The 5,000-nt window shown below is 49.6% G+C and overlaps 11 non-coding genes across 11 annotated transcripts in view; all 11 read right to left on the bottom strand.

The window, feature by feature from the left end:
- Window positions 1–83: 83 nt before the first annotated feature.
- On the bottom strand, window positions 84–202 carry LOC133989161 (5S ribosomal RNA). The gene has a single exon (XR_009926331.1). It is a non-coding gene; the product is annotated as a 5S ribosomal RNA (ribosomal RNA).
- Window positions 203–571: 369 nt separating this feature from the next.
- On the bottom strand, window positions 572–690 carry LOC133989225 (5S ribosomal RNA). Its single transcript, XR_009926393.1, has one exon. It is a non-coding gene; the product is annotated as a 5S ribosomal RNA (ribosomal RNA).
- Window positions 691–1,059: 369 nt separating this feature from the next.
- LOC133989104 (5S ribosomal RNA) lies at window positions 1,060–1,178 on the bottom strand. Its single transcript, XR_009926277.1, has one exon. It is a non-coding gene; the product is annotated as a 5S ribosomal RNA (ribosomal RNA).
- Window positions 1,179–1,547: 369 nt separating this feature from the next.
- LOC133989547 (5S ribosomal RNA) lies at window positions 1,548–1,666 on the bottom strand. Its single transcript, XR_009926679.1, has one exon. It is a non-coding gene; the product is annotated as a 5S ribosomal RNA (ribosomal RNA).
- A 369-nt stretch (window positions 1,667–2,035) lies between these two features.
- On the bottom strand, window positions 2,036–2,154 carry LOC133989542 (5S ribosomal RNA). The gene has a single exon (XR_009926674.1). It is a non-coding gene; the product is annotated as a 5S ribosomal RNA (ribosomal RNA).
- A 362-nt stretch (window positions 2,155–2,516) lies between these two features.
- Window positions 2,517–2,635, bottom strand: LOC133988893 (5S ribosomal RNA). Its single transcript, XR_009926080.1, has one exon. It is a non-coding gene; the product is annotated as a 5S ribosomal RNA (ribosomal RNA).
- A 370-nt stretch (window positions 2,636–3,005) lies between these two features.
- Window positions 3,006–3,124, bottom strand: LOC133988858 (5S ribosomal RNA). The gene has a single exon (XR_009926047.1). It is a non-coding gene; the product is annotated as a 5S ribosomal RNA (ribosomal RNA).
- Window positions 3,125–3,493: 369 nt separating this feature from the next.
- Window positions 3,494–3,612, bottom strand: LOC133989703 (5S ribosomal RNA). Its single transcript, XR_009926827.1, has one exon. It is a non-coding gene; the product is annotated as a 5S ribosomal RNA (ribosomal RNA).
- Window positions 3,613–3,974: 362 nt separating this feature from the next.
- On the bottom strand, window positions 3,975–4,093 carry LOC133989103 (5S ribosomal RNA). The gene has a single exon (XR_009926276.1). It is a non-coding gene; the product is annotated as a 5S ribosomal RNA (ribosomal RNA).
- Window positions 4,094–4,462: 369 nt separating this feature from the next.
- On the bottom strand, window positions 4,463–4,581 carry LOC133989546 (5S ribosomal RNA). The gene has a single exon (XR_009926678.1). It is a non-coding gene; the product is annotated as a 5S ribosomal RNA (ribosomal RNA).
- A 369-nt stretch (window positions 4,582–4,950) lies between these two features.
- Window positions 4,951–5,000, bottom strand: part of LOC133989541 (5S ribosomal RNA) — a 119-nt gene continuing 69 nt past the window's right edge. Inside the window, exon 1 of the ribosomal RNA XR_009926673.1 lies at window positions 4,951–5,000. This exon is cut by the window's right edge and continues 69 nt beyond it. This is a non-coding gene — a ribosomal RNA (5S ribosomal RNA).

The following is a 5,000-nucleotide window of genomic DNA, read 5'->3' as shown; positions in this document are numbered from 1 at the left end:
AATGATTGCAGCTTTGTTTCTCAAAGCCCTGTGTGCGGTGATGGAGCAACAGCGCCCTCCTCTGGTGACAGCTGAGAGGAAAACGCTTACAGCACCTTGTATTCCCAGGCGGTCTCCCATCCAAGTACTAACCAGGCCCGACCCTGCTTAGCTTCCGAGATCAGACGAGATCGGGCGTGTTCAGGGTGGTGTGGCCGTAAGCGAGGAAACAGCCAGCAGAAAGCCCATTTAAAGATGCTGTGACACCACTGACAGTTCCTCTCACCATCTGAGTGGCGGATAATGGTGTCTCAGCCATCAAACACATGCTATACTTTAACATTACTTTCATAGGAATTGTTGTTTCTCAGGCTATTTGTGTACATGCGCTTATAAGATGATTGCAGGCTTTTAACAGGCTGTAACAGTGACAGCAGGAACACTCAAAACTACTTGGAAAGTGGGGTGTCTCAGTGCCACCTCTCTGCCCTTCATACACACACAGCTGGAATGATTGCAGCTTTGTTTCTCAACGCCCTGTGTGCGGTGATGGAGCAACAGCGCCCTCCTCTGGTGACAGCTGAGAGGAAAAAGCTTACAGCACCTGGTATTCCCAGGCGGTCTCCCATCCAAGTACTAACCAGGCCCAAACCTGCTTAGTTTCCGAGATCAGACGAGATCGGGCGTGTTCAGGGTGGTGTGGCCGTAAGCGAGGAAACAGCCAGCAGAAAGCCCATTTAAAGATGCTGTGACCCCACTGACAGTTCCTTTCACCATCTGAGTGGCGGATAATGGTGTCTCAGCCATCAAACACATGCTATACTTTAACATTACTTTCATAGGAATTGTTGTTTCTCAGGCTATTTGTGTACATGCGCTTATAAGATGATTGCAGGCTTTTAACAGGCTGTAACAGTGACAACAGGAACCCTCAAAACTACTTGGAAAGTGAGGCGTCTCATTGCCACCTCTCTGCCCTTCATACACACACAGCTGGAATGATTGCAGCTTTGTTTCTCAACGCCCTGTGTGCGGTGATGGAGCAACAGCGCCCTCCTCTGGTGACAGCTGAGAGGAAAAAGCTTACAGCACCTGGTATTCCCAGGCGGTTTCCCATCCAAGTACTAACCAGGCCCGACCCTGTTTAGCTCCCGAGATCAGACGAGATCGGGCGTGTTCAGGGTGGTGTGGCCGTAAGCGAGGAAACAGCCAGCAGAAAGCCCATTTGAAGATGCTGTGACACCACTGACAGTTCCTCTCACCATCTGAGTGGCGGATAATGGTGTCTCAGCCATCAAACACATGCTATATTTTAACATTACTTTCATAGGAATTGTTGTTTCTCAGGCTATTTGTGTACATGCGCTTATAAGATGATTGCAGGATTTTAACAGGCTGTAACAGTGAACACAGGAACCCTCAAAACTACTTGGAAAGTGAGGCGTCTCATTGCCACCTCTCTGCCCTGCATACACACACAGCTGGAATGATTGCAGCTTGGTTTCTCAACGCCCTGTGTGCGGTGATGGAGCAACAGCGCCCTCCTCTGGTGACAGCTTAGAGGAAAAAGCTTACAGCACCTGGTATTCCCAGGCGGTCTCCCATCCAAGTACTAACCAGGCCCGACCCTGCTTAGCTTCCGAGATCAGATGAGATCGGGCGTGTTCAGGGTGGTGTGGCCGTAAGCGAGGAAACAGCCAGCAGAAAGCCCATTTAAAGATGCTGTGACACCACTGACAGTTCCTCTCACCATCTGAGTGGCGGATAATGGTGTCTCAGCCATCAAACACATGCTATACTTTAACATTACTTTCATAGGAATAGTTGTTTCTCAGGCTATTTGTGTACATGCGCTTATAAGATGATTGCAGGCTTTTAACAGGCTGTAACAGTGACAGCAGGAACACTCAAAACTACTTGGAAAGTGGGGTGTCTCAGTGCCACCTCTCTGCCCTTCATACACACACAGCTGGAATGATTGCAGCTTTGTTTCTCAACGCCCTGTGTGCGGTGATAGAGCAACAGCGCCCTCCTCTGGTGACAGCTGAGAGGAAAAAGCTTACAGCACCTGGTATTCCCAGGCGGTCCCCCATCCAAGTACTAACCAGGCCCGACCCTGCTTAGCTTCCGAGATCAGACGAGATCGGGTGTGTTCAGGGTGGTGTGGCCGTAAGCGAGGAAACAGCCAGCAGAAAGCCCATTTAAAGATGCTGTGACACCACTCCTCTCACCATCTGAGTGGCGGATAATGGTGTCTCAGCCATCAAACACATGCTATACTTTAACATTACTTTCATAGGAATTGTTGTTTCTCAGGCTATTTGTGTACATGCGCTTATAAGATGATTGCAGGCTTTTAACAGGCTGTAACAGTGAACACAGGAACCCTCAAAACTACTTGGAAAGTGAGGCGTCTCATTGCCACCTCTCTGCCCTGCATACACACACAGCTGGAATGATTGCAGCTTTGTTTCTCAACGCCCTGTGTGCGGTGATGGAGCAACAGCGCCCTCCTCTGGTGACAGCTGAGAGGAAAAAGCTTACAGCACCTGGTATTCCCAGGCGGTCTCCCATCCAAGTACTAACCAGGGCCTACCCTGCTTAGCTTCCGAGATCAGACGAGATCGGGCGTGTTCAGGGTGGTGTGGCCGTAAGCGAGGAAACAGCCAGCAGAAAGCCCATTTAAAGATGCTGTGACCCCACTGACAGTTCCTCTCACCATCTGAGTGGCGGATAATGGTGTCTCAGCCATCAAACACATGCTATACTTTAACATTACTTTCATAGGAATTGTTGTTTCTCAGGCTATTTGTGTACATGCGCTTATAAGATGATTGCAGGCTTTTAACAGGCTGTAACAGTGACAACAGGAACCCTCAAAACTACTTGGAAAGTGAGGCGTCTCAGTGCCACCTCTCTGCCCTGCATACACACACAGCTTAGAATGATTGCAGCTTTGTTTCTCAACGCCCTGTGTGCGGTGATGGAGCAACAGCGCCCTCATCTGGTGACAGCTGAGAGGAAAAAGCTTACAGCACCTGGTATTCCCAGGCGGTCTCCCATGAAAGTACTAACCAGGCCCGACCCTGCTTAGCTTCCGAGATCAGACGAGATCGGGCGTGTTCAGGGTGGTGTGGCCGTAAGCGAGGAAACAGCCAGCAGAAAGCCCATTTAAAGATGCTGTGACACCACTGACAGTTCCTCTCACCATGTGAGTGGCGGATAATGGTGTCTCAGCCATCAAACACATGCTATACTTTAACATTACTTTCATAAGAATTGTTGTTTCTCAGGCTATTTGTGTACATGCGCTTATAAGATGATTGCAGGCTTTTAACAGGCTGTAACAGTGACAACAGGAACCCTCAAAACTACTTGGAAAGTGAGATGTCTCAGTGCCACCTCTCTGCCCTGCATACACACACAGCTGGAATGATTGCAGCTTTGTTTCTCAACGCCCTGTGTGCGGTGATGGAGCAACAGCGCCCTCCTCTGGTGACAGCTGAGAGGAAAAAGCTTACAGCACCTGGTATTCCCAGGCGGTCTCCCATCCAAGTACTAACCAGGCCCGACCCTGCTTAGCTTCCGAGATCAGACGAGATCGGGCGTGTTCAGGGTGGTGTGGCCGTAAGCGAGGAAACAGCCAGCAGAAAGCCCATTTAAAGATGCTGTGACACCACTCCTCTCACCATCTGAGTGGCGGATAATGGTGTCTCAGCCATCAAACACATGCTATACTTTAACATTACTTTCATAGGAATTGTTGTTTCTCAGGCTATTTGTGTACATGCGCTTATAAGATGATTGCAGGCTTTTAACAGGCTGTAACAGTGACAACAGGAACCCTCAAAACTACTTGGAAAGTGAGGCGTCTCATTGCCACCTCTCTGCCCTTCATACACACACAGCTGGAATGATTGCAGCTTTGTTTCTCAACGCCCTGTGTGCGGTGATGGAGCAACAGCGCCCTCCTCTGGTGACAGCTGAGAGGAAAAAGCTTACAGCACCTGGTATTCCCAGGCGGTTTCCCATCCAAGTACTAACCAGGCCCGACCCTGTTTAGCTCCCGAGATCAGACGAGATCGGGCGTGTTCAGGGTGGTGTGGCCGTAAGCGAGGAAACAGCCAGCAGAAAGCCCATTTGAAGATGCTGTGACACCACTGACAGTTCCTCTCACCATCTGAGTGGCGGATAATGGTGTCTCAGCCATCAAACACATGCTATATTTTAACATTACTTTCATAGGAATTGTTGTTTCTCAGGCTATTTGTGTACATGCGCTTATAAGATGATTGCAGGATTTTAACAGGCTGTAACAGTGAACACAGGAACCCTCAAAACTACTTGGAAAGTGAGGCGTCTCATTGCCACCTCTCTGCCCTGCATACACACACAGCTGGAATGATTGCAGCTTGGTTTCTCAACGCCCTGTGTGCGGTGATGGAGCAACAGCGCCCTCCTCTGGTGACAGCTTAGAGGAAAAAGCTTACAGCACCTGGTATTCCCAGGCGGTCTCCCATCCAAGTACTAACCAGGCCCGACCCTGCTTAGCTTCCGAGATCAGATGAGATCGGGCGTGTTCAGGGTGGTGTGGCCGTAAGCGAGGAAACAGCCAGCAGAAAGCCCATTTAAAGATGCTGTGACACCACTGACAGTTCCTCTCACCATCTGAGTGGCGGATAATGGTGTCTCAGCCATCAAACACATGCTATACTTTAACATTACTTTCATAGGAATAGTTGTTTCTCAGGCTATTTGTGTACATGCGCTTATAAGATGATTGCAGGCTTTTAACAGGCTGTAACAGTGACAGCAGGAACACTCAAAACTACTTGGAAAGTGGGGTGTCTCAGTGCCACCTCTCTGCCCTTCATACACACACAGCTGGAATGATTGCAGCTTTGTTTCTCAACGCCCTGTGTGCGGTGATAGAGCAACAGCGCCCTCCTCTGGTGACAGCTGAGAGGAAAAAGCTTACAGCACCTGGTATTCCCAGGCGGTCCCCCATCCAAGTACTAACC

This window comes from Scomber scombrus, chromosome 10 (assembly GCF_963691925.1).
Source record: "Scomber scombrus chromosome 10, fScoSco1.1, whole genome shotgun sequence".
NCBI lineage: Eukaryota > Metazoa > Chordata > Actinopteri > Scombriformes > Scombridae > Scomber > Scomber scombrus.
This window is presented reverse-complemented; position numbering and strand designations above follow the sequence as displayed.